The sequence below is a fragment of the Salvelinus sp. IW2-2015 genome, linkage group LG18 (assembly GCF_002910315.2).
Source record: "Salvelinus sp. IW2-2015 linkage group LG18, ASM291031v2, whole genome shotgun sequence".
In the NCBI taxonomy this organism is placed as follows: domain Eukaryota; kingdom Metazoa; phylum Chordata; class Actinopteri; order Salmoniformes; family Salmonidae; genus Salvelinus; species Salvelinus sp. IW2-2015.
This window is the reverse complement of record NC_036858.1, coordinates 61,470,963-61,483,442: the sequence shown is the minus strand read 5'-3', so window position 1 is coordinate 61,483,442 and position 12,480 is coordinate 61,470,963. Positions and strand designations below refer to the sequence as shown.

General features: G+C 42.3%; 2 protein-coding genes across 6 annotated transcripts in view; one reads left to right on the top strand and one right to left on the bottom strand.

Annotated features, from left to right (window-relative positions):
• The window catches only part of flrt3 (fibronectin leucine rich transmembrane 3), a 15,220-nt gene extending 7,958 nt beyond the window's left edge, over window positions 1–7,262 (bottom strand). For all 4 annotated transcript variants that reach the window (XM_070448626.1, XM_024007571.3, XM_024007572.3 and 1 more), the window contains exon 1: window positions 6,928–7,262. The gene's annotated coding sequence lies outside the window, so the exon portion shown is untranslated. The remainder of the gene's footprint in view (window positions 1–6,927) is intronic.
• macrod2 (mono-ADP ribosylhydrolase 2) overlaps window positions 1–12,480 on the top strand; it is a 1,308,647-nt gene that overhangs the window by 225,764 nt on the left and 1,070,403 nt on the right. The window lies entirely within an intron of this gene.

Sequence of the window (12,480 nt, the reverse complement as noted above, 5' to 3'; positions counted from 1 at the left end):
TGTGGTGTGTGTGTGTGGTGTGTGTGTGTGTGTGTGTGTGTGTGTGTGTGGTGTGTGTGTGGGAAGATAGTGGATGTGTGGTGTGTTTGTGTTCTATAGAGTCAAAACAAACTATACTAGTATAAAAAAGCCTACAAAATTATTTAATTCAAATAGTGAAACGCTATTAAAACGGATTGACCAAACCTATTGAACATCTAATCCAAATCCCATCATCAAGTGGACATCTCCCAGAGCAGAGGAGCCCTCCTGACTATGTCTTGTAAAATGAAAAATAGAATGAAGCCACCCCGGGTGAGAAACCCGATAAGACAGTGGTAAAAGGCAGCCAAGAAGCCAACCAGGCCAGGGACTCAGCAAGCTTCTACGCCTAACACGTGAAGGACAGACCCCATACTGGTTCAGAGCAGGAACACACTACCCAGCAGCACGCACGACAAAAAAAGTCTCAAACTATAAACAGACCACACCACCAAAACAAATACCCACCTCCCTTACCTCAGCCCAAGAACCGTCTACCTAATTCCCAAGAACTCTCCCAATATATAGACAACTCTTTTTTAAAAAGGGACTCTAGGTTCAGCGCATTCATGCAAAATAAATGTTGGGTCCTTTCCCCACGCCCTGATCATTGCACATAGGACTTAGCGTGCAAGTCTTACATTAGTAACACGTCACCTGTTCCTTTCCACTGTAGGCTGGACACTGATCAGTGGCAGTCATCATGTTAGGGTGAGACTGGGTGACCAGCAGGCAGGTTTGCCTCCAAGTTGATATTTAATCACGTATATGTATCGTCCAGAAAAAGTCAAATCCCTTTGTCTTTGTCTCTCTCTATGAGAGCAACACATCGTTACGGAACATGGAATTCTGTGAGTGTAATGTTTCTGTTCATTTTTTATTTGTTTAATTTACTTAGTTTTATGTTCTATTTCACCTGCTTTGGCAATAAGCCAATAAAGCCCCTTTAAATTCGATTTGAATTGAATAAGAGAGAGACAGAGAGAGAGAGAGAGAGAGAGAGAGAGAGAGAGGAGCAGAGAGAACACACACACACACACACACACACACACACACACACACACACACACACACACACACACACACACACACATACACTTCTTCCCCAACACACACACCAATGCTTTTAACAGTGATGTGAGGTGGAAAAGGGTGCAGGGTTTTTTGGGTGATGGATGTCTCTCCCTATCGTCCTAATAAGCTCCTCCTATAGACGGCAGGAGATTTTTGTAAACCGCCATAACTGGCTTCCGCTCCAATGAATGTGGACTAGCAAAATTTGTATGATTGTGTGTTGACACACACACACACACACACACACACACACACACACACACACACTTTCAGCTAGCGGAGTTAAAGATAATGTCAGAGACTGACACAAAACCACAGGACGTGATAGATTATAGCCACAGCTAGAGAGATTTAAGTCTAGAATAACAAGTCCTGCATCCCAAATGGTAACCCATTCCCTATATACACTAGAGCCCTATGAGCCCTGGTCAAAATTAGTGCACTATATTGGGAATATACAGATGTAGGATCTTAATTTGATCACTCTGGTGCAGGGGAAATGTTAAACTCGTAGTGTATTTTAGGATTAAAAGGGCTTCGGAAGCTTGTCATTTCCACTTCGAAATTTCAGATGTAATTTTCCCTTACGAACAATGTATCAACCCTTACAAAAATGTCCGTTAATTATAATCCACATAATAATTCACATGTCCTGTTGCTGCAGGATTATTTTTATGCTGTAGCAAACTGGCTCAAATTAAGATCCTACATCTGTAGTGCCATTTGAGACGCAGCCAAGGGCCTAAGACATATGCCCCCTAGACATAGATCCCAGAGAGAAAGAAAGAGATTTGGGAAAACTGAAGCAATTTGGAAACAATTTCATGGCTGTCAAGAAGTATTTTAGATTAAAACYTCTTTTTTAGTTTCTTTACAAAGTAAGTGATAAAATTACATGGACTGAATTATTAGAGGAAACAGTTAAAATTACCAAAGTTTCTGTGGTTAAATATTCAAGGGTTATAGAATTAATTTAAATCACTGTATAGTTCTCCATTGGGAAATCAATGATGTATTTGTACGTGTTGTAGTTTATTTATTTAGATCACAACATAGTTATAGATAGATTGCAACTTCACACATAGCATGCTATGGAAATACTGTTGGTTGGTCAGAAGCTTAGAAGTGAGGCTGAGTCTTGCATTTAACATCTTGGAAGATAAATATACATTTTAGGCAAAAGGAAAAACAACAACCATAGAATTAGAATTCCCAGTTTCATTTGTTTTAGAATGTAGACTGTAGGTTATACCTTTTATTGATGCTTACCCTTACTGTCAGTTTATTTATTTTGTTTCCTTTCTGCTTCTGGCTTTGATTTTAGAGGAACAGATTTTTTATTCTTTAGGATAAATAATAGATTATTTTACTGTACCCCCAGGCACCTTCGCCAGCTGTCTCCATTTGTCACTATMCTAAGTAATTGTTAGAAAAAGAGAAAGCGTGAGCGAGGAGGGCCTACTGTGTCTACTGTGGAGCTACTGGGGCCCACTGGGTCTTACCCAGGCCTATTGGGGTGCAAGACACAAAAGAACATTCATGAATGCATCTGAATTCACAGTGAGGAAGACAGACAGGCAGGCCGTGTTTCAGAAAGAAAATCTATCATAGTTTAGTTTCAGGGATTTAGGTTTGGTGCGTAACCTCCCTTCTGTTGTCATCGGTTAGATGGGATGAACAACAACACTGTTACCAGATCATTTGGGGCTATAGAGCAGAGAGAGGGGATAGAGGAGGAAAGGGGTCTGGGGATGACGGGTGGTCTATAGAGGAGAGAGTGAGATAGAGAGAGAGCGAGAGTGAGGTCTGTGGTAGACGGGTGTCTCTCCATTGTAACGCTCTAAAAGGAAAGCTGCATGCTTTTTACCACACGGGGGTGGTAGGCACTGCAAGATGGAGGAACCAGCCGTGTGTTTGTGTGTGTGTGTGTGTGTGTGTGTGTGTGTGTGTGTGTGTGTGTGTGTGTGTGTGTGTGTGTGTGTGTGTGTGTGTGTGTGTGTGTGTGTGTGTGTGTGTGTGTGTGTGTGTGTGTGTGTGGACTGGTGCTTGGCTGTGTAGGTTGTAATCGACTAACAGAACCACTGTCAAGGAATGGGGGCTACTACTGTTCTAAAGGATAGCAGGCATGGGCATGGACAGCCAGGGCCTTAGCTTATTATACTGTAGGCCCTTTAGCCTACATTCCATGTTAACTCTCACATATTTGACTCAAGCAAATGAAAGGAATTGGGGTGCTTTGTGAGAAAAGCTCATTTTCCTTCTTGCCTTTTACATTTCTCTTCTTTATTCTCTTTATCTCTAAGTATAATTAGTGATTTCATTCTGGTGGGATTGGAATTGGTGATTAAAAATAGCCTTATTGTTTCATTAATGATGGATGGAATTGAATTAGGCCTAAATGTTGAGAATACGATTACAAATGTAGAGAATAATTGATTGGATTTAGAAGTATTGTAAAGGGCCTATCTAATTCTAAAAATTACCGCCTCAGTTTAGTCAAAATAAAAAGTTAAAGCAAAAATGTATAATATCTTTGTCTAGTAGATGACACATGTATGTATGGTTGAACGTGATGTAAAGGGACTATCTATTTCTAATCATTACTTCCTCAGTTTAGTCAAAATGTCCAAGTTAAAAAGGCAACAAAAGACATGATCATATTATTCTCAGTCCTTTGTCTAGATAAACACATGTCTGTAGTGACCTGGTTAGCCTACTAGACTCATCTAATCCAGTTAAGGAGATTCTTCCCTGTGAAAACCAATTGACCAGTGACTTTGCCCTGGGGCAGTCCACACAGTAGAACAATAGGCTAGCTCTGTCTCCCTACCCTGCCTGACTGACAGACTGATGTAAACAGACCAGGCTACTTGTCAATAGCTAGTAGCCATTTTGTTTTTTTTATCAGTGATTAAGACTTGCTTTCATTAGTGTAGCCCGGAGCAGTGTATTGCTAAATAGAATGCTCTGGTGTAGCCTATTGGAATCAGACATGCTCTTGTGATATCCAGTTTTTTTCAGCTATCTGCCAAWAGCTACCATTTTGTTTTAATCTGTCGGGTATTACAGTAAAGTTACCTTTCAAGAACTTCCTTTTAAATGTGTAATCAGTTTGTATATTGAAACTACAGGCCTAGACATGTGGTTTTGATGTCCAGTTGTTTCTAATGTGAATTGTGTCCTGAATAGTGGATTGGGACTTAAACACCATTTCACCAAGATCAATGGCTGAGTTAATTTCATCACCCGATAGGCCTATAACCCAACTACATGTCATCTGGCTTGCTGCCTTAGATGTTAGCAAATAACCAAGTCCTCAATACACACATAGGCTATGTCCCTATAACAACACTTTTGATCACAGGAGAGGTAACAAAACACAATTTCCAGTAGCCTTGTTCTTGCTACACTCTTAGAAGAAAGGGTTCCAAAAGGGTTCTTCAGTTGTCCCCATAGAAGAACCCTTTTGGGTTCCATGTAAAGTTCTAACTGGAACCAAAATGGTTCTACCTGGAACCAAAAAGGGTTATCCTATGGAGACAGATGAAGAACCCTTTTAGGTTCTAAATAGCACCTTTTTRTTCTACGAATGTTAGTTTTTTTWAATCATAGATAAATAGCCAATACAAATCAAATCAAATTGTATTCGTCACATGCGCTGAATACAGTAGACCTTACCGTGAAATGCATACTTACAAGCCCTGAACCAACAATGCAGTAAAAGTAAGAACACCTGATTATTTAGTAGGCCTAATGCGCAGTTCAGTAACCTTGTGGTAATATTAGGTAGGCATATTTGATATTATTAGATAAATAGTCAATATCATTATTTTGATAATCCGTAGGATAAAATAGAGAATGCCAATTAAGACTGGACTTTCATTCACACTGACTACGCATCGTCTAATAGGCAAGCTACAGTATGTTGATCATAGGCTTAACATTAGTGTGGGAATCTGTTTGATGGAGACCTATTAAACCGATTACATAACCGGCTCAATCAGATAATGCTGGTGTTATCATCTAACCAAACCGCGCTTCCTGACTTCTGCTGTAGTCTTATGGATAGAGACTATGGGTCATTATCTTAAGATATATGTGATTGGGACATGAACGAGCTATGATGTTGCCTCTAGCTTATCACTATCTATTTTATGGCGTATTATACGAACATAACTGACTCAACTGCATAGGGTTGGCGTGGAAAACAACGCACCGAAATGTGAGCACGCTCCGGGTATGTGGCTATGGCATGCGGAGAGGGAGAGGAGCTTGTATGTTTATTGCGCACACAGAAAGAACACACCACACATCGAAATGCAGCTTGGCTACCCCTAACACCATTTGTGGTGAAAACGCACATGATGCACATGGAAAATTCCCTCCCAAAAGTCGAGTTGATCCATGTCGCTGAGCTTGTTGTGGCGGTGGGAGAGGAGAGAAGAGCGAGACAAACTCCCACCGTCTGCGAGAGCTGCATTTAGCGGAGTTTTCCCATCGTCTTAAGCTGCCCTCCGTGACAAACCTCCGCTCTCCTTCTCTACCAGATCAGCATCGTAATTAACTACACTCACTGGGGTGTCTTCCAGCTCCTCCGAAGCTTGCTAGGCTACACTCTTAGAAAAAAAGGTGTTATCTAGAACCTAAAAGAGTTCTCCGGCTGTCCCCATAGTGGAACCCTTTGAATAACCCTTTTTGGTTCTAGGTAGAACCATGTTGACTTCCCTGTATAACCCTTTCCACAGAGGGTTGACATGAAACCCAAAATAGTTCTACCTGGAACCAAAAAGAGTTGTACCTGGAACCAAAAAGGGTTCTCCTATGCGGACAGCCGAAGAACCCTTTTGGAACCCTTTTTCTCTAAGAGTGCCAGATGCTTAGACCGCTCATTCTTCCCAGATATACCACTGTAAAAGTTTACCGTGTAGTGTTTGTCTTTTATGCAGTTATATCTCCACGATTTATTCCATTATACCTGCACCTTCGGAARCCCTCAGTAGGCTATCCATTTGTAATTTGAAAGATATCGTAGTGAATAAGGGATAGAAAGATAACTCCACGGTCCCTGTTGCTTCCTTCCGCTGGGGAGTTGAGAGGGTTTGGATAAAGACTGTATTTATTCGGATCAGTCTAGTCAGTCAGCCGTATGAACGAGCTAGCGGAGCGACATTGCGGTCCTCCGTCTTCGTGGTTGGTAGAACTACTTGCAATGCGGAGAGAGGGACAGACAGACACYGAGGAAAAGGCTGCATTGCCGCCAGAGGTAAAATTGAGCTGCGAGCTGCTGGTTTCTCTCGGAACGTATTGTCTACCCTATCAGATAAAATATGCATTTGGCAAGAGACACACGTCTAGCAAAGGAGCCTTGTGAGTTGGAAAGTGACTAGAAAATTAAGAATATTAAGGAATAATCTATGTGTTTTAGTTTTATTTAGTGCTCTATATTCTGCATAATTATCAACTCTTTTCAGAACGAGTTTGATTTTGCTGTTATGAGCTGTGTGGTTGAATTATAGGCTATACAACCACATGCATACATTTTTTATGTTATTTGGTGTAAAATGCCCTCTTAATCGCTCACCACCAACCCAAAAAGAGATTTAAAAAAAATACATTTGATTCTGAAAGAAAACCGATAGCCTAGTGACAAGGCATAAACCCATAGCTGCAGAAATATTTATGATGGAAAATGTATGCAGCTGTCCTCATTTGAAATAACCAGAAATAGATTTCTTCAAATCTGCTCACTTTTTTATTTCCTTCTTTAGAAAAATGGGGATACAGGAAAAGAGAAATGGAATAGAACTCCAGCACAACATTTAAAACACTTACCTCCTGAATGAACCAAGAAGTAAAAAAACAAATAAATATCCTCCCTAGAAAAGCAGTCTGTAAAATAGAATATATTCCAATCCAAAACAGGGAGGATAGAACATATCTTCAGATCCAAAAAGCCCAGTCTTGAACACCAGCCGAATGCTACAGTATAGCTCTGGTATCAGTTCTGTTGTCTGTCTGAAGCTGGAGCAGCAGTACTGGTCTGGTGTGTGTTTATTGGTCCTCACATACACACCACATACACACTCCAGTCCGCTGGCTGTGGTAAAGAGCCCAGCAATGGCAGGACAGATCGCTTGGGTAGAGCGCACTACAAGTGTGAACTTACATCAGCCTCTAGCGCTTCAATAGAGCTAGATAGATAGATGTCATCTGGGGGAGGGGCCTCGCTCGCTCTCTCCAGCTTGCTCGGTCCCCTCTCTTTCTCTCTCTCTCTCGCTCTCTCTCTCGCTCTCTCTCTGTCTCTCGGTCTGAGTGGTTCAGGGCGCAGTGTTATGTGTAGCCGCTAGGGGGAGTAGAAGAAAGGGATTGGACGTTCTGAGCCTATCGTATGCGACGTGTGTGTGTAGCGGTAAACAGCAGTGAGAAGATGATGCTGCTCTGAAAGGAGAGGAAACGAGAGTACGCGCATTGCCCTGGCAGAGGGAGGGAGCGGATGGGAGTGTGTCAGGGAAATGTGGGTTGTACCGTATGTTTCACTTTTGTTTATAATCTATTTCACTTGCTTTGGCAATGTAAACATATGTTTCCCATGCCAATAAAGCCCCTTAAATTGAAATTGAATTGAAATTGAAAGAGGGAGAGAGAGAAGGAGATGATTCTTATCACTGTCAAATATGGGATACATACACTACCGTTGAAAAGCTTGGGGTCACTTAGAAATGTCCTTGTTTAAGAAAGAAAATWAAAAAAATGTCCATTAAAAGAACATCAAATTGATCAGAAATACAGTGTAGACATTGTTAATGTTGTAAATGACTATTGTAGCTGGAAACAGGAGATTTTTCTATGGAGTACAGAGGCCCATTATCAGCAACCATCACTCCTGTGTTCCAATGGCATGTTGTGTTAGCTAAATAGTACCCGTAAAACACCAGTTTCAACATCTARAGTGAAGAGGCGACTCCAGGATGCTGGCCTTCTAGGCAGAGTTGCAAAGAAAAAGCCATATTTCAGACTGGCCAATAAAAAGAAAAGATTAAGATGGGCAAAAGAACACAGACACTGGACAGAGGAAGTCTGCCTAGAAGGCCAGCATCCCGGAGTCGCCTCTTCCCTGTTGACATTGAGACTGGTGTTTTGCGGGTACTATTTAATGAAGCTGCAAGTTGAGTACTTGTGAGGCGTCTGTTTCTCAAACTACACAATAATGTACTTGTCTTCTTGCTCCGTTGTGCACCGGGGCCTCCCACTCCTCTTTCTATTCTGGTTAGAGACAGTTTGCGCTGTTCTGTGAAGGGAGTAGTACACAGCGTTGTACGAGATCTTCAGTTTCTTGGCAATTTCTCGCATGGAATAGCCTTCATTTCTCAGAACAAGAATAGACTGACGATTTTCAGTAGAAAGTTCTTTGTTTCTGGCCATTTTGAGCCTGTAATCGAGCCCACAAATGCTGATGCTCCAGATACCCAACTAGTCTAAAGAAGGCCAGTTTTATTGCTTCTTTAATCAGAACAACAGGTTTCAGCTGCGCTAACATAATTGCAAAAGGGTTTTCTAATGATCAATTAGCCTTTTAAAATGATCAACTTGGATTAGCTAACACAACGTACATTGGAACACAGGAGTGATGGTTGCTGATAATGGGCCTCTGTACGCCTATGTAGATATTCCATAAAAATCTGCCGTTTCCAGCTACAATAGTCATTTACAACATTAACAATGTCTACACTGGATTTATGATCAATTTGATGTTATTTTAATTGACAAAAAATTTGCTTTTCTTTCAAAAACAAGGACATTTCTAAGTGACCCCAAACCTTTCAACGGTAGTGTATGTTTTTTATGTGGTGTGTATCAGTACAAAGTAATAAAGCAATGGGCAAAAACTAGAAAGAGAGGAGTGTGTTTCGGTCAAACAAGGGTTGTGTGAAAGCTGCACGTTGTAGATGAAAGGTGTGTGTTTGTGTGTGTGTGTGGGTGTGTGTGTGTGTGTGTGTGTGTGTGTGTGTGTGTGTGTGTGGTGTGTGTGTGTGTGGTGTGTGTGTGTGTGTGGTGTGTGTGTTGTGTGTGTGTGTGTGTGTGTGTGTGTGTGGGTGTGTGCGTGTGCTCATTTGATGCATATATTTAGCACACTATGTTTTGTGCCTCTGCCACACACACCTGAGTCTCTGTGAGTTTGTCTGCTCTGCTTCTGTCTCTGCTTCCACCCTGTTTCGAGTTGTGTTTCATGTCTTAATGAATTCAAACTGAGGGTGTGCACTCTCGTACCACACAGCAGCAGTGAGTCAGCCTGTTAGTAGAGGTTCTGCTGCAGGGTTGACCCAGGCCCTGTTTGTGTGTGTGTGTTCTGCCGAAGAGAGGATCCAGGACCATGTACTGAGGATCCAGGACCATGTACTGTGCCTTCGGAAAGTATTCAGATCCCTTGACCTTTTCAACATTTTGTTACGTTACAGCCTTATTCTAAAATTGATAAAATTGTGTTATTTCCTCATCGATCTACACACAATACCCCATAATGACAAGCAAAAACAGTTTTTTAGAAATGTTTGCTAATTTCTTTAAAAAAAAATGAAATTTGACATTTACAGAAGTATTCAGACCCTTTACTCAGTACTTTGTTGAAGCACCTTTGGCAGCGATTACAGCATCAAGTCTTCTTTGGTATGACACTACAAGCTTGACACACCTGTATTTGGGGAGTTTCTCCCATTCTTGTCTGCAGATCCTGTCAAGCTCTGTCAGGTTTGATGGGGAGCGTTGCTGCACAGCTATTTTCAGGCCTCTCCAGAGATGTTCGATCGGGTTCAAGTCCGGGCTCTGGCTGGCCCACTCAAGGATATTCAGAGACTTGTCCCGAAGCCACTGCTGCGTTGTCTTGGCTGTGTGCTTAGGGTCGTTGTCCAATTGGAAGGTGAAACTTCGCCCCAGTCTGAGTCCTGAGCGCTCTGGAGCAGGTTTTCATCAAGGATCTCTCTGTACTTTGCTCTGTTTCCAGTCTCATAGCAAAGGGGCTGAATTCTTATGGAAGTAATGTATTTAAGTTTAAAAGATTTCGAAGAACCTGTTTTCACTTTGCCATTTTGGGGTAATGTGTGTAGATTGCTTTGGAAATGCTTTTATTTAATCCATTTTAGAATATGGCTGTAATGTAACAAAATGTGGATAAAGTTGCAGTGTCTGAATACTTTCCGAATGGCACTGTGTGTGTCTGTGTGTGTGTCAGTGTGTGTGTCAGTGTGAATGTCTGTGTGTATGTCTGTGTGTGTGTGTCAGTGTGTGTGTGTGTGTGTGTGTGTGTGTGTGTGTATTCTGCTGCAGAAATGACCCAGTACACACTGTGCCCCTGCCTCATACCTAGCCCCAGCACATCTTCCCCTCCGGCTAACTGAATACACAGTGAGCTCAAGAAGTGTTTGGACAGTGACACCTTTGTTGTTGTTTTGGCTCTATACTCCAGCACTTTGYATTAGAAATMATACAATGACTATGAGGTTAAAGTGCAGACTGTCAGCTTTAATTTGAGCATATTGTCATCCATACCAGGTGAACTTATCATACCCCCCTTATCATCATTGTAATGGTGAGAGGTAAGCATGTCTTGGGGGTATGATATTTGTGRGTCTGTTACTTTTTCACTCWTTATTATTCACGGTTAATTAAGGATTATTCGTAATCATGGTAGCATCCACATTAATGTAGAAGTGTTTAGAAACATATTATATTGTTATTTACAATAAAAGTGACTCCAAAATGACACAATGCATTATTTACCATTCATTTCTATTTGGCACAAAATATTCTGAAACAACCAAAACAAACTGCAAATGCATCCAACAAGTTTGTAGATTCACAAGCTTGATGTAGTCATTTCATGCTAGGAATATGTGGCCAAATACTAAACTTTTGACCACTTTAACACACATGAGTGAATTTGTCCGAATACATTTGGTGCCCTGAAATGGGGGGGACTATGTACAAAAAGTGCTGTCATTTCTAAATGGTTCCCCCGATATGAATGACAATACGCCCAAATTACATCTGCCAGTCTGCACTTTAACCTCATATTCATTGTATCATTTTAAAAGGTTGTCTAGTTATGTCTATGGCTGCCTAGATTGTGGTCTCAATCAGAGACAGCTGTCATTCATTTGTCTCTGATTTGAGCCATATTTAAGGTAGCCATAGGCAGGTAGGCTTTTGTGGGTAGTTGTCTTGTTTAACGTTTGTTGCTTGTCTGTGCACTTGCGTTATTTAGCTTCACGATCATTTGTTGTTTTGTTTGTTTGTATAGTGTTTTCGTTTCATGTTCATCTTCGTCATTAATTAAAAGAAGATGGCTTATTTTCCTCATGCTGCGTTTTGGTCCGAATCTCTTCCACACGATCGTGACAACTAGACCCGTTCTGAACGGACCTGAGGACAAACTAGTGCCCGTTCTGAACAGACCGGGACAACTAGACCCCTTCTGAACGGACCTGAGGCAACTAGACCCGTTCTGAACGGGACCTGAGACAACTAGAGCCCGTTCTGAACGGACCTGAGGACAAACTAGACCTTCTGAACGGACCCTGAGGACAACCTAGACCGTTCTGAACGGACCTGAGGACAACTTAGACCCGTTCTGAACGGACCTGAGGACAACCAGACCCTCTGAACGACCTGAGGACAACTAGGCCGTTCTGAACGCGACCTTGAGGACAACCAAACCCGTTCTGAACCGACCTGAGGCACACTAGGCCGTTCTGAACGACCTGAGGACAACTAGGCCCGTTCTGAACGGACCTCGAGGACAACTAGGCCCGTTCTGAACGGACCTGAGGACAACTAGGCCCGTTCTGAACGGACCTGAGGACAACTGAGGCCCGTTCTGAACGGACCTGAGGACAACTAGACCCGTTCCTGAAACGGACCTGAGGGACAACTCAGGACCCGTTCTGAACAGACCTGAGGACAACTAGACCCGTTCTGACAGAACCTGAGGACAACTAGACCCGTTCTGAACAGACCTGAGGACAACTAGACCGTTCTGAACCGGACCTGAGAACAACTAGACCCATTCTGAACGGACCTGAGGACAACTAGGCCCGTTCTTGACAGACCTGAGAACAACTAGACCATTCTGAACGGACCTGAGGACAACTAGACCCGTTCTGAATAGGACCTGAGGAAAACTAGACCTTTCTGAACGGACCTGAGGACAACTGGCCCGTTCTGAACGGACCTGAGGACAACTAGACCGTTCTGAACGGACCTGAGGGACAAACTTAGACCCGTTCTGAACTAGACCTGAGGGACAACTAGGAACCGTTCTGAACGGACCTGAGGACAACTAGACCCGTTCTGAACGGACTGAGGACAACTTGGAACCCCCCGTTCTGAACA